This window comes from Mauremys reevesii, linkage group 1, assembly GCF_016161935.1.
Source record: "Mauremys reevesii isolate NIE-2019 linkage group 1, ASM1616193v1, whole genome shotgun sequence".
Classification (NCBI taxonomy): domain Eukaryota; kingdom Metazoa; phylum Chordata; order Testudines; family Geoemydidae; genus Mauremys; species Mauremys reevesii.
This window is the reverse complement of record NC_052623.1, coordinates 51,301,265-51,327,370: the sequence shown is the minus strand read 5'-3', so window position 1 is coordinate 51,327,370 and position 26,106 is coordinate 51,301,265. Positions and strand designations below refer to the sequence as shown.

Sequence of the window (26,106 nt, the reverse complement as noted above, 5' to 3'; positions counted from 1 at the left end):
CTTAGTTCGACCCCCCCCCCCCCCAGTGTAGACCAGGCCTTACTGCGTTATAGGTGAAACCATGTTATATTGAACTTGCTTTGATCCACCGGAGTGCGCAGCCCCCCCCCGCCCCACGGAGCGCTGCTTTACTATGTTATATCCGAATTAATGTTATATCGGGTGGCGTTATATCAAGGTAGCAGTGTAATTGCACTGGAATGACTGAGCAGGGAGACACCAATAAAGGATACTGCAAATCTGTCTGAAGTAAAGAGAGCATCCCAAGTTGACTAATGGTAGCTGCACCGAAGCTAGCTCACGTGTTTATACCTGCTGCAATCACACCTTCTGATTGCAGCACAGACCTACCATAACCCTGGTGCATAGCTCCTGTGGGGAGCTGACCACAGACCGGCTGAAAAGGGACTGACTGAGAAGCTGCTGGGCACTGGGAGGGAGCTGAGGCAGGGAACATGCTGAGGGTGATGAGGATGTGAGGGGTTAGGTCAAAATGCCAGTACCTCTGTGAGCTGAAAACCCAGAGAGCTGGGATAGTTCCCACCTGTCTGATGCTAGGGGGGAACCTCTGAGCAGTGTCTTCAATGACAAATGAATGAATCAAAATATCATGACTGAGAAAATGTTGTTGAAACTGACATTACACTGAGCGAACAGGACTCAGTGGCAGGCCAAATTCAGCAATACATTTGCATGTCCTTTTACCTTCCCAGTGTAACTTGCTTGTTAAAATACTGTAAAAATGTGACTGGTTTGAAGGAGGAACCTGAAGGGCAGAGTAATTATCCCTTTTGTGATGAAAGGAAATGTGAGCTAAATCTGGCATTGGGGAGAGGTTCATTTGATATCCTTGTGACTTAAGATGATTGCTCCCATTTTATTCACAGAATATACTTTATGCCCCTCTAATTAGTGAATAATAGAGACTCTAGGACTAATTTTGTCTCACTTCTACTTCATTGCTGTGTAACTCCATTGACTTCAATGGAATTATTCCTGCTTTGTGTTTTATTAGTAAATAAGATCTATCTAGGTATTGACATAGAGATACTTTCTGTATGACCTTGGGCATGTCATTTAGGCCCAGATACTCAAAGGTATTTTGGCTCCTAACTTCCACTTATTTCATTGGGAGTTAGCTGTCTAAATACCTTTGAGGATCTGGGCCCTAAACCCTTTTCTCTACATTTCACTCCTGATTAGCTTAGACAGCTCCCCACTCAGCGTGCTGGCTTTGGAGAATCCCTTACTTAGACGCCTAACTCTCCCAGTACAGCACATGGAGAACCTAGGCAACTTGCTCCAGGCTGTGATTTCCAGTAGGCAGCAGGGCATCTAGGAGTTACATCTCTTTGTGGATCTAACCCTCTGTGTCTTTTCCCTACCTCTCAGGAGTGTTGTGGGGAAAAATATACTGAAGATTTGAGGTGCTCAGATACCATGATGATGGGGGACATATAAATATGTTAGCTGATTCGATAGACAGACAACCCCATTGTGACACTGTACCCCATATTCTTCATAGTTGTATGATTATGATATGATGCAGTTTGTACAAGATGAGTCATGTAAGGTGTCATTGGAAAAGTTATGATTTGCTGAATATGATTATCCTATTTGTATGCATGTATCATTTTTGGATCTGAAGTTATGAATATTGACTCTGGATCTGTATTTCAAATGGGTTTGCTCTGGAAAACACCCACAGCCAGCCTTTCAGGTACAACAGTGGTGAAGCTAGACAGTGCTAATGACCCATCAGCAAAGAAAATGGGCTATAGAAAAGCTTAGCCTTCCTGTAAACATTTCAGCAGGCCTGTAAGTAATAGCTGCTGTGACTCAGCAAGGGCATGAGATCAGACTGCATGATACTGAATTCCCTTTTGGGTACTTGTATTTGTCCACAAACTGGGCTGGGAACTGTTTTTGGACCAAAGATTCCTGCCATATGTTAAAGCTATATACGGTGGTGTATGAAATCATCTAGGGGCCTCACTCCCCACACTGAGACACTCCTGGAAACACGTGAGGAACAAAGACTAGACTGGGGGAAGTGCTGGTCCCAGGCTAAAAGGATTTCTAGTCTGTGTATGGAAGCCTGGTGGATTGCTTGTATCATCAGCCAGGGTGAGAAATTGTTAATTCATATCCAATCTATCTAGTATCTTAGGCTGTTTGTGGTTTTGTTTATTTGCTAGGTAATCTGCTTTGATCTGTTTGCTATCACTTACAATCACTTAAAATCTATCTTTCTGTAGTTATTAAACTTGTCTTTTGCTTTTATCTAAACCAGTGTGCCTTTTCGTGAAGTGCCTGGAGAAAAATCTCTGTTTGGTTAACATAGGCTTGTTGCATATTCCTCTCCACACCGAGGGTGGGGCGAACTGAGTAATAAATTCATAGATTGGAGTTTTGACCAGGGCAGGACAGTACAGCTCTGGGGTCTTAGGCTTGGGGTTATCTTGGCTGTAGCTTTTCTATTGTTGGTTCATGCAGTGGCTGGTCAGAGCCTGCATGTAACTGCAGCTGGGTGTGTCCCTGCCTGTGTTAATATTGATGTGAATGTAGGACTCGGAGTGATCTACAGCTTGTCACAGAAGCACAGTGTGAGAGGGAGCCCAGGCTGGTGAGTCAGAGGGCCGGTGGTACCCCAGCTCCAGGTGGCACCCCAGGGAAAACCCATCACACTCATCAACACAGCATTTGAGTGCCTCACAAACATGAATGTATTTATCCTCACAACCCCTCTGTGAGGAAGGAAAGTTTTATAATTCCTTTTTACAGGAACTGACAGACAGAAAAATTGATGCCAGGATTTTCAAAGCTTGCCTGGGTGCTTATTGTGTTTGGGCATTCAGGGGTTTTCAAAACAACTTGTTAACTGTACCTATGTGCTTGAGCAATTTGGGAGACGAGTGCTCACAGAGGGTAGGGCAGAGGCATGGTGAAGATGCTGGCTGCAACTTGACTGAGATTTTAAAATGCACTCAGAGGCTCCCACATGTTCAGCTTGGTGCTGCTCTTCTAGTTGTGCCGGGGCAAGATTGGATCAAATTATGTCACTCAGGCATCAGATGCTGCTTTGCATACTTACATACCCAGGAAACCCAGCTTCACACTCATTAGAAAACCCCAAGCATTCAGGCAAGCATGAGATTGAAAGACAGACAAAGAGCAAGTGAGAGTCCAACATTCAGAAATAGAGAGCAGTTTTCCAGAAGCTCATGGGCTAGGGCCAAGCCATGGAGGAAGGGCAGGATATTAGATTAGCCAGGGACAAGACAGAGGAGGACATCTAGGGGAAGAAGTTTCTTAAGTCTGGCATTTTGGGTGATGGGAGAAGGAGATTGTGTTAGCTATTGCATGTCGCGTGACACCCAACAGTGTTACGGTAGTACACATTGAGGGAGAGGAAAACTTGCCATTGCTGAGAGAGAGATGTTATGCAAATACCCCCACTCGAGCTGTTCTCCACCTCTCCTAGTGGATGTGGAGCACTGTGCTTTCCAGCAGAATAAGTGCTGGGTGATGAAGCTGTAGGAGAATCAGGTGTGGGGTTGGGGTAGAGGCAGGTATCAATGGATCAAAGGTGAGTATACTTATTATTTCTGGGTGAGGTATCTGTTTGCAAACATTAAGGACTCATATTAGGTTTCAGATTCAGTACAGTATAGTGATGATGGTAGGGAATTAGGGCTTGGAAAGGAGAGTGGCCAAACCTTCACCAGCCCAAGTGCCTGTGTCTACTGAGCTATGGGAGTGATGATGGAGTGACTACACAAATATGTCCCAGTAAAGTCATCACTTTATTTCCCCGCAAATAAATGCAGGCATCCATCTACCACAGCCCAATAAATCTTAACTGGGGAACAACATCATGTTGTAAGATGATGAATGAGAAAGTGTGTCTAAATACTTCAGAAAGGATCTGATTAGGAAAGGATGGTAAAAGAACAACTTTGTTAATCTAGCCAGCCCAAAAGAATACCAGGATTTTCGCTCCAGTTGTCCTAAGAAAATATTACAGCATGAAAAAAGGATGGGACTGTAGATGGTGATTTCAGAAAAAATAAAAACCACAGTTCTAAAGTAGTACAAAAAGGCTCGTATTACAAACTGCCTTGGCCGAGCACATTCTAGGAATCTCTTTATCCTGATGATAAAATTATTTAAATGCATAGGGCATGATTCTTCTTTTACTTCTACTGCTGTAAATCTGGAGTAATTCCATAAACTTCAGTGGAGGCACTCCATGTTTACAGTGCCAAGAGAACAGAATTTGGCCTGCCAGGGTTTAAATCCCTTGTCAGAATTAAAGGTGCCCTTTAGCCCAATTCTAGTTGCATCAGCTTTTACATACCTTTTTTATTTCTGGATTCTTGAACTGTTACTGAATTCTTGCTTTCACCAAGTCAGGAGCAAAGCAAAAGAAATGGAATAAACCAGAAATGGTGAAACATGAGAATACTGGTTGCAGCCAAAGCAGGAAAGATCTTTTTACTGAAATGGGAATTCCCCATCTTTGAATTATTTTCCAATAACCTTATTTGCCAGAGGTTATTTCTACAAGGATTGCTAGCTTGGAGAGAGGTAAAATAAAAACACCTAACTCAAGAGGACTGGAAAAGGACAAACATAGTATCTATCTTTAAAAAGGGGAACAAAGAAGACCCGGGGAATTTCAGGCTGGTCATCATCATTTCAATACCTGAAAAGATACTGGAACAAATTATTAAACTATCAGTTTAGGTAAGCACCTGGAGGATAATAGGGTTATAAGGAATAGCCAGCATGGCTCTATCAAAAACAGATCATGCCAAACCAAATTTCCTTCTTTGTCAATGGATAGGAGGGAACCAAAAGATGAGACATCTTGATTTTAGAAAGGCTTTTGAAACATGACATTCTCATAAGCAAACTAGGGAAATGTGGTCTAGATCAGAGGTTCTCAAACTGTGGTTCGCAAGCGCCATTCAGGCGGTGCACAGATAGTTCCCTGTAAGGTGAGCGCCTGGGTGGCCACACATGAGAGAATGAAGGGCCACCGATCTGGAGCTGCGCAGGCGTGGCTTCACTAATTAGGTGCCTGGATCCTGGAGAAGATGCACATGTAAGGTGAGGTGGTGGCCTTGGGGGGAGTAGGGTGTAGGTGGGAGGGGGAAGTGGGGTGACAAGAGGAGGGTGGGGGAATTTGGGACATGCAGGGCTGTGGTGGCCAGAGAAAGAGGTGACTTTCCCCTGCTCCAGGGCTGCAGCTGCCGGGGAGAGAGAGCCCTCCTTCCCAGCCCCAGCTTGGGGGCTGCCACAGCCAGGGAGAGAGGGCTCATTCCTTGCATTAGAAAAGTAAGACTACTGACATTAAAATGAGTTGTGTGCTTTCATTTGTGGAACAAAAAAGTTAATTACATTTTTTTGTATAGCGTTTTTATCCAAACGGTACAAACAACATTTGGCAAGCTCATTAAGTGGTCTGCTGAGACCCTCAGCAATTTTCAAGTGGTCCACGAAAAAAAAAATTTGAGAACCACTGGTCTAGATGAAATTACTGCAAGGTGGGCCCACAACTGGTTGAAAAATCGTACTCAAAGAGCAGTTATCAGTGGTTTGCTATCAAACTGGGAGGGTCAGTCCTGGGTCCAATACTAGTCAATATTTTCATTAATGACTTGGCTAATGGAGTGGACAATATGCTTATAAAATTTTCAGAAGACACCAAACTGGGTGGGGTTGCAAGTACTTTAGAGCAGTGGCTCTCAACCTTTCCAATCTACTGTATCCTTTTCAGGAGTCTGATTTGTCTGCGTACCCCCAAGTTTCACCTCACTTAAAAACTACTTGCTTATAAAATCAGACATAAAAATACAAAAGTATCCCAGCACACTATTACTGAAAAATGGCTTATTTTCTCATTTTTACCCTATAATTATAAAATAAATCAATTGGAATATAACTATTGTACTTGCATTTCAGTGTATAGTATGTAGAGCAGTACAAACAAGTCATTGTCTATGAAAATTTAGTTTTTACTGACTTCACTAGTGCTTTTTATGTAGTCTCTTGTAAAACTAGCAATTATCTAGATAAATTGATGTACCCCCTGGAAGAGAACCACTGCTGTAGAGGACAGGATTAGAATTCAAAACCACCATAACAAATTGGAAAATTGGTCTAAAATCAACAAGATGAAATTCCAAAAAAGATAAGTGCAAAATACTACACTTAAGAAGGAAAAAAAATCAACTGCATAATTTCAAAATGGGGAATACCTGGCTAGGTGGTAGTATCACTGAAAAGGATCTGAGGGTTATAGTGGATCACAAATTGAATATGAGTCAACAATATGTTGTTATGAAAAAGGCTAATAGCAGTGTGTATTAACAGGGAGTGTTATATGCAAGACATGGGAGGTAATTATCCCTCCCTTCTTGGCACTGGTGCGGCCTCACATGGTTTGGGTGCCACACTTTAGGAAAGATGTAAACAAATTGGAAAGAGTCCAGAGGAGAACAAAAAAAATGATAAAAGGTTTAGAAAACCAACCTATGAGGAAAGGTTAAAAAAAACTGGGCATGTTTAGTCTTGAGAAAAGAAGACTAAAGGAGGGACCTGTTAAGTCTTCAAATATATTAAAGGCGGTTATAAAGAGGATGCGTGTTCAGTTGTTCTACATATTCACTGACAGAAGGACAAGCAGTAATGGGCTTAATCTGAAAAGGAGATTTACATTAGATATTAAAAACTTTTGTAACTATAAGGGTAATTAAGCTCTGGAATACGCTTCCATGGAAGGTTCTGGAATCCCCATTTTAGACGTTTTTGAGAACTGGTTAGACAAACACCTGTCAGGGATGGGCTAGGTTTACTGGGTCCTGCTTCAGCACAGGGTATTGGACTTGCTGACCTCTCGAGATTCCTTTCAGCCCTACATTTCTAGGATTCTATTTCCAAAAAACAAGGAGAAAGACACATGAAATCAAAGACTTATTTGATGTATTGGGTACAAACACTCAAATATTAGGGTGAGTGTGGTATAAAGGCTTAGATAGACTTATCTTACCTGTAGCTAAAACAAATCAGTGATTCTGCTTTTAATTAAAAAGGTAGAGATGAATTAAAGTGCTGCTAGGGTGCAATTCACCTTTCTCTCACAAAGCCTGAGTAAAGGGATGAAGGGTGGAGGGAATGGAATTCAAACCTTCAACCCATGGGCCGCCTGTGGGGATGCAGTGTAGCCTCTCCACAGCTACAACTCCAGCCCCCGAGTTGGAAGAGGGGTGCAGCCCTGGGCTCTTTTCAGGTTGTGGTTCCTTACCAATGGTTCTAGATCTGATAAGTGCATACAACAGTGGATGTTGATATATCCTTTAATGGGGGGTGCAATGTATACTCCCTTGCTCTAGCCAAGATCTGTTGCCTTCTGTGCATGTTTGTGTGTGTTGTTCACAGAGGCTAGGGTACTATAGCTGCTGCTGCTACTAGAATCTCCCAAATTTAGTATGCCGGGAGTGCAAGGACTAAGGTGGGGCCTGGGCTCTGTGCAGTTTGAGTGCTTTTTCACATCCCAACACTTGTGCCATCTCTTCTCTCTAGTACTTATGCACAGGGCTCAGCTCAATCTAGTCTCTGCAGGAAATGACTGATGTACATATTTAATAAAAATTCCAAAGCCGCTTTATAATATTGCTCCTCATTTGAGTGTTAGCAGTTTTCAGGGCCTTACAAGTCAGTCTCCTAGTGGAACAGAAATCATTGTTATGGAGTCTGGGTATATTCTTAGTGCATTTTGTTTTATTTGTACACTTACAGCAGTCCTAGATCAAAGGTCATCACAAGTGGCATGCAGGCAAACCCTCTTTCAGAAATCTCAGCCCCAGCAGCAATGACTGGTTATCAGAAAGCAACTGTGTACCAAAAATTGCTCTCTCTAGTGAGAGAGATTAAGGCTCAGATCATATTCTCCTGGTGTTTGCCACAGCTTGCCCAAGAGCCTTCAATGCAAAAAACTAACACTACAGCATTTTTTCAAAGACTGAACAGTGCTCACCTGTTCAGAAAAGAACCTGTAAAACTATGTGTATTGTTGCCATCTGGTGACTCCCACCTGAACAATAATAATGCACATTAGAACACACAATCTTCAGTCCTTTGCTGTTTATTTTAAATGTCAACCTGGGAGCCCTTCAACAAACGGAATTCTCCCTATAGTTCTACACGCAGCATGGCTGCAGGACAGGAACAGTCACTGTTAACCACATCTCCAAGTCACCATCCTGTCCTCTGGCTGAAGTTTACATATCAGAGTTAGCAATAATGGAGACTGGAAAAGAAAAATAGGGAGAAAAGGGAGATCTTTCCAATCACAGTACAGTGAATAATCTCTATTATTTTAAGGATAAAAGTTTCACAGCAGCATTACCAATCTTCTTTGGGCCCAATTCTGCCATCTTTAATCATGGTGAGTTGCACCTTACTTTGCACATAGTCCTGTTACTTTCAATAGGTCTGCTTGGTATAGTTAGATACCACTCAACCTGAATCAGGGTGGCAGAATATAAAATAAAAAAAGAAAACATCTTTGTTTGTTCTCCACTGTGTTCATGCATTAAAATGACTAGAACCCAATATTGCTCCTTTCCAGAGCAGCAATTCACCAACTTCTGAAAAAAATGTCATGCAATGAATGACTTTAAGAAGGAACGAGAGTTTCTTCATAATGCAGTGCGAAGGGAAAATCCTGAATCATGTTTTGTTGTCCTTCTTTGTATTTGGAGTTCCTGGATGTCTAAAGAAATGAGAAGGTCACTATTACTGAAGTTTCTGCAACAAAAGAGAATCTCAGACCATTTCTTAGCCCTCAATATGGACTTTCTATTTTCTCAAGCCATTGCCTGCTTTATTGATGTGACCAGTTGTGCGTGAGGAAAGTGAATTTGTCCTTTGTAACAATGATCTATATGGAGCAAAACTGACTATAGCTTTACAAACATTGGAACTGCTTTATAAAAGTAGCCTAATGTAAATGATGACAAATCCAGTGTACTTTGCTCACCAAAGGTAAACATCTTAACATTGTGGGACTGCAGTTCAGGAAGCACTTTAAAAGGGGAGGTGCAAGCAGGTTTCAGAACATAGCACTTAACAAAGGGTCACTTGAGTACTTCTTCAAGGGGGGCTTTTGCGTAGTGCTCCCTAGGGAACTGCTCCACCCAAGATAGCCAGACATGAGAAGAGAAGGTTAAGGATTTTGAGAGGAAGGATTGCTTTAAATCTGTATGATATCAAAAAGGAACATTTTGCATTATGGTGCCAGAATCCCATCAGAAGCTCTGTTATCTTGTTTTACAGAACAGAACTCTCATGGAATTGTTAGTTTTTCCTGGTATTTATTCTATATGCATTTAACGGGGCATTCCAGATTACATCAGCACCAGCAACCCAAAGCACAGAGAAGATTTTAAAGCCTTCCGCAGAAACAAATTGGAGCACCAGAGTATGACTTTCCATGGAGTAAAGGTCATTCAACCACACACCAGTGCAGCCCAATCTGTAGTCAATTATCATAAAAAAAGACAGGGTTAAATTCATAGATTCAAAGAGTTTAAGGCCAGAAGGGACCATTAGATCATTTAGTCAGATCTCCCATATTTCATAGGCCATTACATTTCACCAGTTAGTCCTGTACTGAGTCCAATAACTTGTGTGTTCACTAAAGCATAACTTCCAGAAAGGCATCAGTCTTGATTAGAAGGCATCAAGAGATGGAGAATCAATCGCTTCCCTTGGTAGTTGGTCCCAAAGGTTCAAAGTATTGTGCCTAATTTCTAATTTGAATATCCAGCTTCAGCTTCCAGCCATTGGTTCTTGTTATGCCTTTGCTAGACTGAAGAGCCCTTTAATATCTAGTATTTTCTCCCTGTGAAGGTAGTTACTCACTAATCAAGTCAACTGGCCGTCTTCTTTTCAGTAAACTAACCAGCTTGAGCTCTTTAAGTCTCTCACTGTAAGGCATGTTCTCTAGCCCTCAAATAATTTCTGTGACATTTTCCTGCACCGTCTCCAACTTTACAACATCCATTTAAAACTATGGACCCCAGAACGGAACAAAGTATTCCAGTATCCATTTCACCAATGCCCTACAAAGACAAAATCACCTCAACTCCTACTCTCTATTCCCATTTATACAGCCAAGGATTGCATTAGCCCCTTATGCCACAGCACTGCACTGTGTCCAGTCAGTTGTTCCCACTTGTCCATGTACCACCTCACTGCAGTTAATAGGATTGCAGACACACAACTGAGAGCAGAATGTGGCTCACTGCGAACAGAAGCTGAGTTGAGAACAGAAGCTGGCAGCATGCAGAAGGGAAGGCATGAGTGGGAGAAAATGCATGTGTGTGAGAGAGATAAGGTGGGTGAGGGAAGATATGGTGAGAGACAGACACGCTTTGGAGGCTTGTGTGTGTGTCCTCAGTTCAGCAGGTGCTAACAGCTGCAGGGAGGTTTGGTGGTAGAGAGCTTTGGGGGCAGATGAGTTTTCTTGGGGGGTCACCATGGACAGGTTTTTTTTTACATTTTTACCTTTAAAATGCAGGCAGTGGCCCTTCTAAACGGGCAGCCTCGCTCTACCTGTGTTTCTCCAGCTCTCCCCCTCGCCATGCCGAACAAGCCTCTCGGGGGCTCCATTAGGCAGCAGCAGCAGGCGGAGACGTTTTGCAGTTACCTGTCCTGTCCCCCCTCCCCCGGCCGCCCGCCCTACACATCTGGACAGCGCTGATAGCCCACCCAGCCGGGCGATGCGCGCACGGGCAGGCGGGGGGCGGGCCACGCGGGCCGGATCCCTTTGTGTGCGCGGGCTGAGCCTGCCACAGACAGCGCTGTCCTCGGCCCTGGCCCTGCCCTGCCCCAGCGCTAAGCAGCCCGATCCAGGCTTTGTTCCCAGCGCCGGCGGAGACCCTGTCCCTAGTTAGCCCCACTCCGAGGCGCGCCCCACGTTGCGGCCTCCGGCTACTTTGCGCTCCGCCTGCTCCCTGAGCTCCCACAATGCTGTCTGCGGAAAGGGAGGAGGAAGGGGGCTCCCCGGCCGGCTCCTTGCAAGCCCGCCCCTCATTCAGAGAGGGAGGAGGAGCCGCCCAGCCTGCCACCCGGCGGGGCTGCCGCTGACCGGACAGGAGCCGAGGTGCGCAGAGAGCCGGAAACTGCGCCCGCTTGCCCTGCACATACCCGCTCCCCTCCCGCAGCAGCACCTGCCGCGTGTCCTCCGGAGATCGCCGGCTGGGGACGGCGCCTCTCTCCCTCGGGCCCCCGCACCGGTCTCGGCGCCCTTGGCACAAGCCTGGCCCATCTGCGGCTGCAGCCGCCCTTCCAGCCGGGCACGGGCAGGGTGAGTGTGATGCGCTGCCCTGGCTCTGGCTCTGCCCCTGCCCCGCGGCGGGCGGGCGGGCGCGCGGGCTGCTGCTCACCTCGCCGCGCGCCCCGGGGCCAGCGCTAATGCGGAGCAGCAATGGCTGCGCGGGCTCCACGCGGCTCGCTCCCAGCTGGTGTGCCCGCCCGTGATCCCGCGGGGGTGCTGGCCTGCCCGCCCTGCAGCGGGCGTGTGGTGCCCTCCCGCTGCGGGGGCTGCTTTAATTCCCTCTCACAGGCCTGGGAAGCCGTTTTACACGGGAGCGTGGTGCATGATGCAATATTTATACTATGGGGAGAGGAAGTAGCGCCAGCTTCATTGACTCGGTCAGTGCGCGCTGTGTGTGTGTGTGTGTGTCCCCGCTTGTAGACGGACTTAACACCTCCCTTCTCCCCAAAACACTCTTACAACGAGCTTCTGGGGAGCAAGATCCCTGCTCACTCCCCCACATCCAGAGACAGCCGGACAGATCTACCCTAAACGGCTGCGTCCCTCCCTGGGAACCTTGCCTTACATGGTGCTTCTGGTTGTAATGAGTCACCATTTATCGCCCTCTCCTCATTCTTGCCGAGCTAGTGCCACGCTGCTAACCTCTCCCACCTCGCAGTGATGCTTGTAACTGGGCTGTCCTGGCTTGCGCGGGGGGCTGAATGAAAGTATTCTAGATCTGGCGAGCTAGCTGCTTATGGGAGGGAGACAGCCCTGCCCGGCATGTCTTTAGCAGAGGTAATGGCGATCGCACGTTTATAGGCAACTAATCTCTTGATTAGAATAGAAAAAAACGTCCAACGAATCCGCTCAAGCCCACGTGCGAAGTCTAATAATGACTATAGTGACAGCTGTGGCCGATGCTTTTTTTTTTCCCCCTCTCCTTTTTGGGTAAGAGGTGAGGGGAAGCTGGAGTTGTAAATTTGATCAGGTTCTCTTGTGACTCTCTTCAATTAGTCACATTTTGTCATTGTTAACCCCGTGCTAGCTGAGTGGTAGAGTAAAAGCCGTGAGTTACTGGAAAGGAGGGCCTGTGAGTACTTTCTAGTTGTATGCATGGAGAACCTTTTGCTTCTTTTTCTTTAGATAGCTAGTTCTCTTTAGTTGCCTAACATCATTCAAGCATGATTGCAATGTCATGTTTCTTTTCTCTCTCTATCAATTGCAAGGGAAGTTTGGAATTCAGCTATTTGTTGCTTAATATTTAAAGGAACACCATCTACTTAAAAATCACACTGTCTGGCATTTTTATCTGCTGTTGTCACAAGTAGCACCTGCGATTACAAGAACAAAGATTAGTAAAAACAATCTTTTAGTCTCTTAGCCAGATGCTGACACCATCACACACAAAAAGAAGTGGATAACCTTTTGTTTGTTGGTTTGAGACCTGGGTAACTATTTTGCATACATATTCTAGTCAGCCATGTATTTGATCAGTAATTTGAGAAAAACATTGTTTTGGCAACTCTGGAATCTTAATCTTGCTCCTGCAGCTTTGTGCTGCTTCAGTGGGATAAAACAGACCTAAATCTGACTTTTCTAGCCCCTCAAGGATTTCCTTGCTTTGGGGAATCATCAGGTGGCATATAGCCACGGTAGTGGCACCTAAGGCTTTGTCTACACTGAAAAATTAATGACAAAACTTTTGTCGTTCAGGGTGTGAAAAAAAACCACACTCCCCTGAACAACAAAAGTTTTGCCGACAAAAAGCACTGGTGTAAACAGCGCTTTGCAACAAAGCTACTGCTGCTCATTGGGGGTAGAAGATTTTTGTCTGCGAGAGAGCTCTTTCCTGCTGACAAACAGCAGCTACAGTGCATGGCTGTAATGGAACAGCTGTAGTGGCACAGCTGTGTCACTAAAAGGTGTATAGTGTAGACAAAGCCTAAGTCCATACCTTCCTTCCCCAGCATAGGGGACATGACTAGGATAAAGTCATGGGGTATGTCTGTACTACCTGCCGGATCGGAAGGCAGTGATCAATCCAGCAGGGGTCAATTTATTGCGTCTGGTCTAGACACGATAAATTGACCCCCGAGCGCTCTCCTGTCGACTCTTGTACTACTCCACTGGCGCGAGAGGTTCAGGCAGAGTTGATGGGGGAGCGTCCAGTCGACTCACGACAGCGAAGACACCGCTGTGAGTAAATCTAAGTATGTTGACTTCAGCTACGGCACTGACATAGCTGAAGTGTAACTTAAATCGATCTCCCCGCCAAGTGTAGACCAGGCCATGGAGTATATCTACACCCTGATGATTCCCACATACCAGAGTGGTCCTGTAGGAGGATCTGGGAGCTAGCCATCTTCGATTCCTTTCCTGGTTCCTCTTCCCCAGTTTCTTTTGCTCTGAGTACAGCTTGAATGGATTATAGCTTCTGGTCCTCTGTGTCCCAAGAAAAAGATATCAAAAGATCAATGGAAAACCTAGGCATATTAATCATCTATCTGAAATGTATGACAAATAGGGGCTCAGATACCAGGGTAGTGAGTGCAGGATAAATACACAGATAGATATAAATAGAACTTGATGTTAATAAAATGAAGTGTGTTTGGCAATTAAATAGAAATTCCTTCAAAGAGACCTATGTCTATAAAATAGACCTATGTGTAGTATTGTGTATAACTTCCGTTTATTTCACTCTTTGTTATATAACATGAGAAATTGTGAGTAATATTGCCCCTATCTTGTTAATGTTTAACATAGTAGATCGTGGCCCAAGAGCTGGGGTAAATGGGGAAATGCAGGTATAATGCTCATTTTCAAATCTCATAAATATGGGATATAGGGCAGGAAGTGACATTTTTGAGTCTGGGGTAGTTTTATTCCAAATGGCACCTCCACAATGTTACATTAACATTCTTACTAGGGCTGTCAAGCAATTAAAAAATAATCACACTGTTAAACAATAATAGAATACCATTTATTTAAATAGCTTTGGATATTTTCTACATTTTCAAATATATTGATTTCAGTTACAACATAGAATACAAAATGTACAGAATACAAATATTTGCTCTGTAAAAAAACAAAAGAAATAGTATATTTCAATTCACCTAATATAAGTGCTGTAGTGCAATCTCTTCATAATGAAAGTTGAACTTACAAATGTAGAATTATGTACAAAAAATAACTGCACTCAAAAATAAAACAATGGAAAATTCTAGAACCTACAAGTTGTACTTCAGCCAATCGCTCAGACAAACAAATTTGGTTACAATTTGCAGGAGATAATGCTGCCCAGGTCTTGTTTACAATGTCACTGGAAAGTGAGAACAAGTGTTCGCATGGCACTGTTGTAGCCGGCATCACAAGATATTTACGTGCCAGATGCGCTAAAGATTCGCATGTCCCTTCATGCATCAACCACCATTCCAGAAGACATACGCCCATGCTGATGACGGGTTCTGCTCAATAATGATCCAAAGCGGAGCAGACCGATGCATGTTCATTTTCATCATCTGGGTCAGATGCCACCTGCAGAAGGTTGATTTTCCTTTTTGGTGGTTCAGGTTCTGTAGTTTCCACATCGGAGCGTTGCTCTTTTAAGACATCTGAAAGCATTCTCCACACCTCGTCCCTCTCAGATTTTGGAAGTCACTTCAGATTCTTAAACCTTAGGTCGACTGCTGTATTTATCTGTCATGGAGTAACTGGGTCAATGCTCTGGAACCAGGGCCGGTGCAACCATTTAGGCGACCTAGGCTGTTGCCTAGGGCACTAGGATTTGGGGGGCAGCATTTTCTTCAGCAGCGACCACGGCGGCCAGATCTTCGGCCACCCTGGTCGCTGCCGGCATTTAGGTGGAGGGAGCTGGGGCAGGGGAGCGTGGGGTGGGCCGCCTGCAGCAAGTAAGGGGGGTGGTGGCTTGCAGGGGAACTCCCCGCCACAGCTCACCCCTGCCCCGCCTCCTCCCCGAGCATGCCATGGCTGCTTCACTTCTTCCGCCTCCCAGGCTTGCAGCACCTAAGCTGCCACGGGGGGGCGCCTCAGGTCAGAGGGGGGGAGCTGCCATGCGGGGGGGGGGGCGCCTCAGGGCGGGGGCTCGGGGACGGGGGAGGGCGCAAGGTGGAAGTTTCGCCTAGGGCGCGAAACATCCTTGCACCGGCCCTATCTGGAACTACTCCGTATGAAGCCAGTCAGGACTCTGGGGGAGCATGCCTCCTCTCTCTGAGCATACTGTCTCCAGTGCAAGAAGCTTACACAGCTTCAACCTTCCTGGGTCTGACCTCGGAGCATTCAGCATCCCCTTCCACACCATGTGCTTTCTGCAGCAAGTCCACCCGGGCGGGGCTCCTGGAGAATCCAGAGGGGTCCTACACCCCAACTCTGCAGTCAGACATGACTCTCAACCAGCGTAAAATGGAAGATTTATTAGTCGACAGGAACACAGTGTAGAACAGAGCTTGTTAGTACAGAAATCCGTGACTTTCAGCCAAGTCCATCTTGGAAGTCCTGGGCCAGATGACCTGGACTCCTCCTCTTCCAGTCCCCCCACGCAGACAGCCCCCTGTTGCTCCTCTTCCTTCTCTTTGTTTCGCTTCCTGGGCAAAAGGTGTCACCTGGTCGCATCCCCCTCCTGGGTCTCAGGTTACATAGGTGCAAACAGCTGGGCAGCCTCACCTGCCCTGAGGGCCTCAGCAAAAATCACACACCCAGTTCCCACCACTGAAGTATTGATGCAGTACACTGGGAAACTAAGGTACGTACAGTATTAGTAAAGGACAGTAAGATTCACATGCAACATAACAAGATGAATAAAACCCTACTTTGTCACACTATCCTTAGAAATCTCACACTGGTACCTTCTTTGCGTTCTGTTAAATCTGCTGTGAAAGTGTTCTTAAAATGAATATGTGCTGGGTCATCATCTGAGACTACTATAACATGAAATATATGGCGGAATGCAGGTAAAACAGAACAAGAGACATACAATTTTCCCCCATGGAGTTCAGTCACAAATTTAAGTAATGCATTATTTTTGTAATGAGCATCATTAGCATGGAAGGATGTCCTCTGGAATGGTGGCTGAAGCATGAAGGGGCATATGAATGTTTAGCATATCTGGCACGTAAATATCTTGCAACGCTCGTTACAAAAGTGCCATGTGAATGCCTGTTCTCACTTTCAGTTGATATTGTAAATAAGCAGTCAACAGTATCTCCCATAAATGTAAACAAACTTGTTTGTCAATTGGCAGAACAAAAAGTAGGACTGAGTGGACTTGCAGGCTCTAAAGTTTTACATTGTTTTGGTTTTGAGTACAGTTATGTAACAAAAAATCTACATTTGTAAGTTACACTTTCACAATAAAGAGATTGCACTACAGTACTTGTATGAGGTGAATTGAAAAATACTATTTCTTTTGTTTATAATTTTTACAGTGCAAATATTTGTAATAAAATAATATTGTAAAGTGAGCACTGGACACTTTGTATTCTGTGTTGTAATAGAAATTAATATATTTGAAAATGTAGAAAAACATCCAAAATATTGAATAAATTTCAGTTCTTATTCTATTGTTTAACAGTGCGATAATCACGATTAATTTTTTTAATCACAGTTAGTTTTTTTGAGTTTATCAAGTGAGTTAACTGCGATTAATTGACACTCCTAATTCTTACCTAGGATTCCTTAGTTTCCTTGCCTCCACTCTAGTACAGTGAGACGTCCCCAGAGTTTCAGAAATGTCACTTCTTGTCCTATTCGCAGCTTTCTGAGACCTGAAAAATGAATTTTGCACCTGTGTTTTCCTCTTTAATTCCAGCTGTTGGGCAGACAAGATCTACTATGTTCCTCTCTCAGCAACCAGATAGGTTCAATATTAAGGACGAGTTGAGTTTTTCACTTAAATATATATATTTTTAAAATATATGTGATTAAACCTACACAGCAAATCAGACTTCTAATGACATTTAATGTTAATCTCTACAAATTCAGTTCTAAGGTTCTTGGATTTTGAGAGTTGTGCCTGTTTACCCCAGAGATTAATTTGATCTGTTCTATCTAGAACAAACCTAACATAATTAATGACACTACTATACTGTTAAGCCTTAAACCTACCAGAAAAGTATGAAATTCAGTCATAGCTGAAGTTGTTGGTAGAATGCTCGGGTCTATCATGCATATTGCTTACCACTGTGAATAGTCCCATTGACTACGCTTAGTTGTCAGTATTGCATCTAGCACTAAGTGTTCAGTGAGATTAATTCTAGAGCTGGTTGGAAAAATTCCAGTGAAATCTTTTTTCCAGTGAATTGGCTAATTCACTGAAATTTAAACATTTTGTGGAATGGTTTGATTTCAGTGAATCAGAACTCTGCCTCCCAGACAGGTTTCAATCAAAAACCTGTCTAATTTCTAGTCATCTCATCCATAAAGCTCCTCAGCAGCCCATTGAGTTAGGAGCCTGGAACTTGGGAGCCAGGACTTCCTGCTCCAAGCTCCTTCAGCCTATCTTTTGGGCTACCTTGTACCCAGAGCTTTCTTGGGTCCCTGGTAGCCTGGGAGGCTGGCTGCACTGGAGCTATGGAAGCCATGTCCACCTCAGGTTGACATCAACATGATTCTTTTCAGTTTCATGGCTGCTGTTCCCTGGTGGGCAGCTATGAAACAGACAAGATTCATATCAATTTCAGTCAGCAACAGCCCTGTCTTCCAGGATTCCAACTCTCTGCAGTTAGCCCGGTAAGCGATCAGGGATCCCCAGGAGCAAATTTAGTTTTAGAATCACTGTGTTTCAGTGTTTCTGAAATGAAATATTGCAGAATTTCAGTTCTGTGAAAAAATTCCAGTTTTGGTTTTTCATCCTGAGTCAGGATGCAAAATGTTTCTGGAAACTTGAAAATTTTCAGGGAACTAAAATTTGGTTTGCTGACCAGCTCTGATTAACACTAGTGTCTTCAGGAATTGGTCATGGACTATGGATCCAGATTAAAATTTTTCATTGACTTCTGCATTGTGAAGGATTACTTGGTGAATTATTACCACTTATTGAACATGTTCTTGAATAGCCGCACTGCTGATGCCTCGACTGCTTCATGGTAACCCATTCTGAGTCTACTGCTCTTACCGTTAAAAACTTAAAAAAAAACCCTGTATCTACCCCCCCCCCCCTTTTTTTTTTTGCCTTAGCCGCTTGCTCCTGCCTTTTTTGTAGTTGGGAAATAAGTCTTTCATCATTTCTCCTGTTCTCATGATTGCAAACTGTGTTCTTCTTTTCCTTTTTCTAGGATCTAGGGCAGGGGTTGGCAACCTTTCAGAAGTGGTGTGCCGAGTCTTCATTTATTCACTCTAATTTAAGGTTTTGCGTGCCAGTAATACATTTTAACATTTTTAGAAGGTCTCTTTCTATGTCTATAATGTATAACTAAACTATTGTTGTATGTAAAATAAATAAGGTTTTTAAAATGTTTAAGAAGCTTCATTTAAAATTAAATTAAAATGCAGAGCCCCCCCGGACCGGTGGCCAGGACCCGGGCTGTGTGAGTGCCACTGAAAATCAGCTCGCGTGCCGCCTTTGGCACGGATGCCACAGGTTGCCTACCCCTGGTCTAGGGCCTAGACCCTAGAAAAAAGAGAAGAGGCTATAGAGATTTAGAATTTCACTCTTGCCTAATGTCATTCTCCAGTCCTTGTGATTTATTTTGCTCTTCGTTGTCCATATACTTTCTAAACTATAGGGACTAGACTTACATTTGAATCCCTCTTGTTGTTAGCCACTTTCAGGGCTTACAATTAATTATTGCCTTCTATTAATCAATCAGTTGATATTCATTTTTACCTAACTGATATTTATCCAATTATTTAAACAAGTTTACTATGGGTACGTCTTCACTACCCGCCAGATCGGCGGGTAGCAATCGATTTCTCGGAGTTCGATATATCGCGTCTCATCTAGACGTGATATATCGAACCCTGAACGCGCTCCTGTCGACTCCGGAACTCCACCGGAGCGAGTGGTGGTAGCAGAGTCGACGGGGGAGCCGCGGATGTCGATCCCGCGCCATGAGGACGGGTAAGTAATTCGAGCTAAGGTACTTCGACTTCAGCTACGCTATTCACGTAGCTGAAGTTGCATACCTTAGATCGACCCCCCCCGCCCCAGTGTAGACCAGGCCTATGTGGTAGTCTAGCAAGGTACAAACAGCATAAAAATAGAGCACAGCCCTGTTTATTCAACTACTAATTAACCAAAATTCCATTTTATCCAAATTGTGGTTATAGTCCCCAGCATAGATCACTTATTCATTCCTTGAAGGCTTTTCATCCATATGATTTTGATGTCCCCCAAACAAATAGGCTTACAGTGTATGCTGTGGGCCAGCTTGTGCCCAGCCCTGTAGAGACTTGTCGTGACATGTTACAAAATGTTTTAATGTGGTTGTGAAGCAGTGAGTTAGCAGACATGATGCTGACCATGCCTTTGGCAGTGCAAGGGCTGTGCAAAGCTAGTCTTCACAGCAGGGAAGGGAGTGACAAGCTGAGGGTGAGGCAGTGGCCCCATCCTCTTCCTCCTCATTGGCAGAAGAGCTGGCTCCATATATTGGGCGTTCATGCTGCAGCCTCTTAAAGGAGATACCAGCAGCACCCTGCACTCAAGTAGGTATTGTGCCTGTATTCTGCGCGGAGGGCAGCATTTCCGCACTGCCACCTATCAAGGGCAATGTTTTAATTTCACAATTTCTCCCTGTATCTACTAAATCAATGAGCATCTCCAAGGAAGCCATTATATTAGTTTGTTATTGCTTTTTTTAAATTTTTTTTTAACTAATCTGTTATTTTTTGGCTATTGGCTATGAACATGCCTCCATTGTTATCTTTGTGTCACATATATATGAGGGCCAGGCATACACTATAAACTTTTGCTTGCATGGGTCTGTTGATCAGTGGTATGATGAGGTGTGATCTCTGACCAAAATAGCTGTGCCACCAAAAGCACAGTGTAGACGCAGTTATACTGGCAAAACTGCACTTTTAGAGATATAGCTTATTTGACTTGGGATGGGGCAGGAATGAGCTATACTAGCAAAAGCAGTTTTACCAGTATAACTGCGTCTACGCTAGGAAAGCGCTCCTGGTGTAGACCTGGCCTGGGTAACATTGGCTTGGAGATCTTGTAGCTAGTGGGCACAGCAAGTTCAGTTCAGCCTCTTACCAGTGATTTATTTTAATTTACTTTATTTTTAATAGCAGCAAAGAATCCTGTGGCACCTTATAGACTAACAGACGTTTTGGAGCATGAGCTTTCGTGGGTGAATACCCACTTCGTCGGAGGAAAAAAGTTGATGGATTTCCACTCCATATGGCTAAATGCAGTGCCTTGCATGGTGTCAAGTATCAGAGGGGTAGCCGTGTTAGTCTGGATCTGTAAAAGCAGCAAAGAATCCTGTGGCACCTTATAGACTAACAGACGTTTTGGAGCATGAGTTTTGGAGTATTCACCCACGAAAGCTCATGCTCCAAAACGTCTGTTAGTCTATAAGGTGCCACAGGATTCTTTGCTGCCTTTACAGATCCAGACTAACACAGCTACCCCTCTGATACTTTATTTTGAATAGTAATGGAAAATGAAAGTGTAAAATCACCCCTCAAATTTAGAATCCTAAATTCCCACTCAGCTGATGTCTGGCTAAGGAAACAGTTTTTGATCCCAAGGGCCTAATTCATCACTGTCTTACTTCAGTTTGATGTAATTCCTCCAATTTCAGCTAATTTAACCTGGTGTAAAAGTGGAGAAATGTAGCAGTGAATCAGGCTTGATATGCTCATATAAATGGCTAATGCAGTGATTGAATAACTGAGAGAAAGAATTAGAAGCAAGAGAATCAACTGTGAATTTGAAAATTGGGTTCACTAACTTGTCAGTTGTAGGACTGGATTTATTTTATGGAGGTGGGTTTCATTTTACTTGTTACGGGGTTCCAGTTAGCAATGTTAATAATATGCATCTTTAAAAATTATTCTAAGTACATGGGATTTGATGGCTTTAGTAACAGAATATAGAGTCATCCATCTCTGCATTGCTTATTAAAATCTAACCCAGGTTCCCTACTATTTCATGGCTATTTGATGGCCTATGTAAAAAGGATTGAGACTGTGGTCCTTTATGCTCCTTCAGTAGGAGTTTCAAAGCCTTGTGTAGGAAGCTAACCTGCTCCCATGAGTTTCTCCCTCAAGGGTGATAGTTTAAAAGTTCTTGAGGAATGTCCCTGTTGCGGGAGGTCATTCTTCTTGGGCGAAATGTGAGACTTTGAAATTGATCTGTCTGTGGGTAGCCATTGTAGTGAGTGGATCCTCAGAGTGATGTGCTCTCAGTGGCTTTATGGCTGAGATAATTTTCTAGAAAATCTATTTAAGATGGTGGTTGCTAGAGGTTTTCATAGCTCTCTCTCAGCCCTGGTATCGAAGGAACCTGGCTTTGCAGGCAGAGTAATACAAAAAAGATTCCTAATAAGACTTCTAGAAACTCTTTAAAAACTCCTGAAATAGTTTTTCTTTAACATATGTATATATACATACTGCACAATGCTGTGGTGTGGAAAAATCTTTACTGTTCTAGTAGAACCACTAACTGATGATAGTATCCTTTTATCCCTGCTTTTTTTCCCCAAGGAAATAAAACACAGCAAAGGATTTCATTTTCATCCCATGGTCCAAATTTTTGGTGATAACAGTAATTAACATTTTTTTCCAATAATTTATCTTGCTTTAAAATCTCCAGTGTTATTTTAAACCTGTCCTTTTCCCCCCCAAAGCCCTGGGATGAAACTATAATATTACCATCTGCTGTCATTTAAAGGCTCTAATAGTAATAGCACTTATTATAAATCAAAGTCTGACATACAGTGCCTTCAGTATCTGATTCTAAATAATTGCTCTGTAGGTATGAGAAGGGATGTCAAACGTGGTGGTTCTAGGAGGAAGGTATGTTGAAATATATAACTTAACAATATATCCAGATATTGACTGAAATCTGCTGTTTTAAAATATGATAGGGTTACCATATCTGAACATTCAAAAAAGAGGACAGTCTACAGGGAGTCTTGGCCCTGCCCACAGTCCACCCCCTCTCTTCCCACGCTCTGCCCAAGTCGCCCCGCCACCGCACCCCTCCTCACCCCCTGGCCCACCGCTGGCTTGCTGTATCCCTCCTCAGTCCCCCACCCACTGCTCGCCTCCTCCCACCTGCCACTCACCTCCTCACTTCCCTGCCAGAAACCCCCATGCCTGCCCTGAGAACCCCCGCCTGCCGCTGGCTCACCGCTTCTTGCCTCCTCACCCCCACCCGCCGGTGGTTCCCTCGCCGCTCGCCTCTTCGATCCCCGCTGCCCGCCACTGGCCTTTTCACACACGGCCCCCCCCAACCTGCCGCTGGCTTACTGCCCAAACAAAAGACAGTTTATTTAAGAATGAGGATTTAACTAGAAACAAGAGTGATGGAAACAAATGATTACAATATAAAACAAAATCATAAAACGTGAACCTGGGCCTACACTTTCTTGTCTCAAAGTAGGTTCCTCCTCTCCCCACAAAGTTCAGTCTGTTTGCAGAATTGACTGGTTTCCCAAACACCAGGAACCAAACATTCATGAAAGCAGCCCTGTTTCAGAAGGGGTTTCCTCAGTGAAAGGATACAGAGTGCTACTCCCTCCTCTGTGTTTTACTGAAAACAGCCTTTGTTTCTGTTTGCACACAGGGCAAACTCCAGTCCTGTTGTAATGTTTCTTTTTTACCTTTAAGGCATTTCAATTGTTTGCCATTGAATGGGACACCATCAGAGGCAAAGTCTTACTATTGTGCAAAGCTAAACAATTGAGCCTTGCATTGCATCACCAGCCAGGTTAGGCAGGGTGACAAATCCCCTTTGCCCCAAAGGGCCATTATCCCCAGTGACTAATTTCTACTCCAAGTCTATAAAGCAGACTTTTAAGGTAAATACATTATTCCTTCAATATTACCCATGTGCACATCTCACAAAGATTCTCACTCTTGGCAAGTTACCATCCTTGTGTAGATCCCTTCCACGTTCCTCTTTGTGGGTAAGACAGACATGTGTGGGTGCAGTGAGTTTGTCAGGCCTGCAGTGACAGCTGTTTGTGAAGATCGGGGGCTCTTTGCCAAGGGGTGCTGGTGACACAGTGACATTGAGGTGGCTGACAGTATGGGACAGGGCGCTGAGGCTGGTGGGGCAGGTAACACTCCCTGGGCTGGGGGGCAGGCGGTGCTGGGATGGGGCAGGGGCAGGTACCTGTCAGTCTCCAGCGCTCGGGTCGCGCCAGGGCCAGCAGCCTCTTCACCTTGGAGTCTTCCCCGCTTGCCTGGGGGCCGCTCCTCCTCTCGGGCTCCCCGGCCGCTGCCGCCGCAGCCACCCGGGAGGACGCGGAGCGGGGGGCGCCACCGCGGAGGAGATGAAAGGGGACAGGTTTGGCTGGGGCCCCACACCTGCCAGCCGAGAGCAGCAGGAACCAGGTGCCACTTGGGGGAAGCCAGGCGGCCTGAGCCAGGGCGGTGGCAGGCTCCACAGCAGCAGGGGCAGGTGGGGAGCGTAGCTTGCCATGGGTAAGGAGAGGCTGCGCTGCTGTTGCTGTTTCCTGGCCCTGCCGGGAGGTGCCTACAGCCGCTGCCCCCCGCCACCCATGGAGCCGGAGCCCAGGGCCCAAGGCCCGGGGCCCAGCCCCGCCTGCTGATAAGGACCGGGCTGCAGCTTCCTGCTCATTGCACAACGCCAGGCCAGGAGCGAACCCAGCCCCTGGCCAGTGCCCCCTGCTGCCCCTGCCCAGCTCACCCTGGCGGCCTCCGCTCCCCCCGCTTAGCCCTGCATCATTTTCATGGTAGGGTTACCATAGGTCCCTATTTTCCCAGACATTTTTACATATTTAAAAAATCCTCCCAGACGGCGATTTAACAATTAAAAAGCTGGACATGTCCAGGAAAATATGGACCTATGGTAACCCTAAAAATATGATGACAAAGGTGCAACAAAATTAAATGGTGTTTTCCTTGCAAAATGTGGGCATTGATGACAATGCAAAAAAGAACACTATTTTGTCTTAAAACGTCATTTGACAAATTTTTCTCATGGAAAATGTGTACTTGCTTCATGAAACATCATTTGGTTGATGAGGATGTTATCTTTTTATGGATATAAATATAGTCACCTCTGATAATATTGTGTACTGAGTGATTTCACTTATTTCTATCATGGAGTTCCACATCAGTAACGTGAGAGGCCCAATGATAATATTGTCCAAGCATAGTCTCAAAAGTAAGTACAGTTGAATGAGTGACTTTTAAGGGATAGGAAGCAGGCTTTTGTCCAGACCTGACTTCCACAGAAATAACCGTTGATGTAGGCAGATGTGAATGTAGATTGCTACAGAAGCAAAAAAGGCTAAGTAAATAGCAAAGCAGGCAACGTGCAGTCTGCCAGGATTGTAAAAGGAATTATGGGAAATCAGTTACACTTTTTCAGAGTCCATCTCTTTTATAACTGGACTTGTGTTTTAGAATGAGTCAAAATTAACTTCCATGGTGGAGTTAGAAGGAGCCAGAATTAACTTCCATGGTGGAGACATGATGAGACTGTAAGAACTAGATTCTCACAGGGCAAATTAGAAAGCAAAATCAGAATGCAAACAGAATCAAGTTTTATGATGTTGTATAATGACTCTCATAATAGAAATGTAGGGCAAGAAGGGACCCCAAGAGGTCATCTAACCCATCCCTCAACACTGAGGAAGAATCCATGGGCACTTTACAAACTGTGATCCAAGTTAAGGCTCCGGTACGGGAAAAGGTCACCTCAAAAGGATCAGTGTTTAGAGGTAGTACACCTGCATTATTTAGCATGCTATTAAAGACACCTATTATCCCATTTGGAAGGGCTCCCACTCAGTGGGCTCTCTGCTTGCTTCTCTACAGTGCATAGCATGGCTAGGGGCCCGCTCTGTCCAGACATGGCCCCTCCAGGCCATTCTGCCCTGCCAATAATGCTAGCTCCCCGCACTCTGCACGTGAGGCATGCAAGCAACCAAATTATGGCTGCCTTCTACACTGGAGCAGTGAGAGAGGAAGGAGTTCTGTGCGCCCTTTTGGTCCACTCCAACACACTTACATTAGAGCAGCCATAGTTTGGCTTTATTAGAGTGGAATGGTAGCACCACTGTAGTTAAGACTGAGTCTACCTTACTATTGAACAACTGATTTTTTTAAGTGCTCTAAAATCCACATGCTTACTTGGATTGACTTGAAAATTATTGTGACAGATGGAAAGCTGGGATAGGGCAAGTGGTCCAAATTTGAGGTTGTTCAACTGAGGGGTTCCTGAGATACAGCCCCCCATAACAAATCATGTTGTATCCAAATTTTATAGTTCTTGTACCTTTTTTTTGCGTACACCTGGAGCTCAAACTGTGGCTCTGAGCCTCCCTGAGCTGATACCACCCTCTTGGTAATTATCTTGGCTAATGTCTGACATCCACTGCCCCTTTCAGCAAGTGATATTTAAAAAGCTATTCAAAGCTTATGAAAACAGGAGACTATCAGATGTACTAATACAGATTAAAGAATGAGGCAGAGGGAGTGCTAATATGCAATAGGGGTAGAAAACAGTGAACAGCCCTTCTCCATTTCTGTCTCTTGTCAAACTGGTTGGAGGGGAGGGGGAAGGAGAGGAGGGAGTGATTGTTGACCAGTCTCCTTCAAGCCTGGGAGGT

At 44.6% G+C, this 26,106-nt stretch overlaps 1 protein-coding gene and 1 long non-coding RNA gene across 3 annotated transcripts in view; one reads left to right on the top strand and one right to left on the bottom strand.

The window, feature by feature from the left end:
- Window positions 1-7,347: 7,347 nt before the first annotated feature.
- Window positions 7,348-26,106, bottom strand: part of LOC120403942 — a 38,795-nt gene continuing 20,036 nt past the window's right edge. Inside the window, exons 3-5 of one of the 2 annotated variants that reach the window (XR_005597817.1) lie at window positions 17,014-17,112; window positions 13,658-13,774; window positions 7,348-8,782 (exon numbers count right to left, since the gene is read on the bottom strand). This is a non-coding gene — a long non-coding RNA (uncharacterized LOC120403942). Of the gene's footprint in view, window positions 8,783-13,657; window positions 13,775-14,445; window positions 14,492-17,013; window positions 17,113-26,106 lie in introns of those variants that run through there. The other variant, XR_005597816.1, reaches the window with a different exon arrangement.
- SLC7A1 (solute carrier family 7 member 1) overlaps window positions 10,974-26,106 on the top strand; it is a 75,994-nt gene continuing 60,861 nt past the window's right edge. Inside the window, exon 1 of the mRNA XM_039535911.1 lies at window positions 10,974-11,380. The gene's annotated coding sequence lies outside the window, so the exon portion shown is untranslated. The remainder of the gene's footprint in view (window positions 11,381-26,106) is intronic.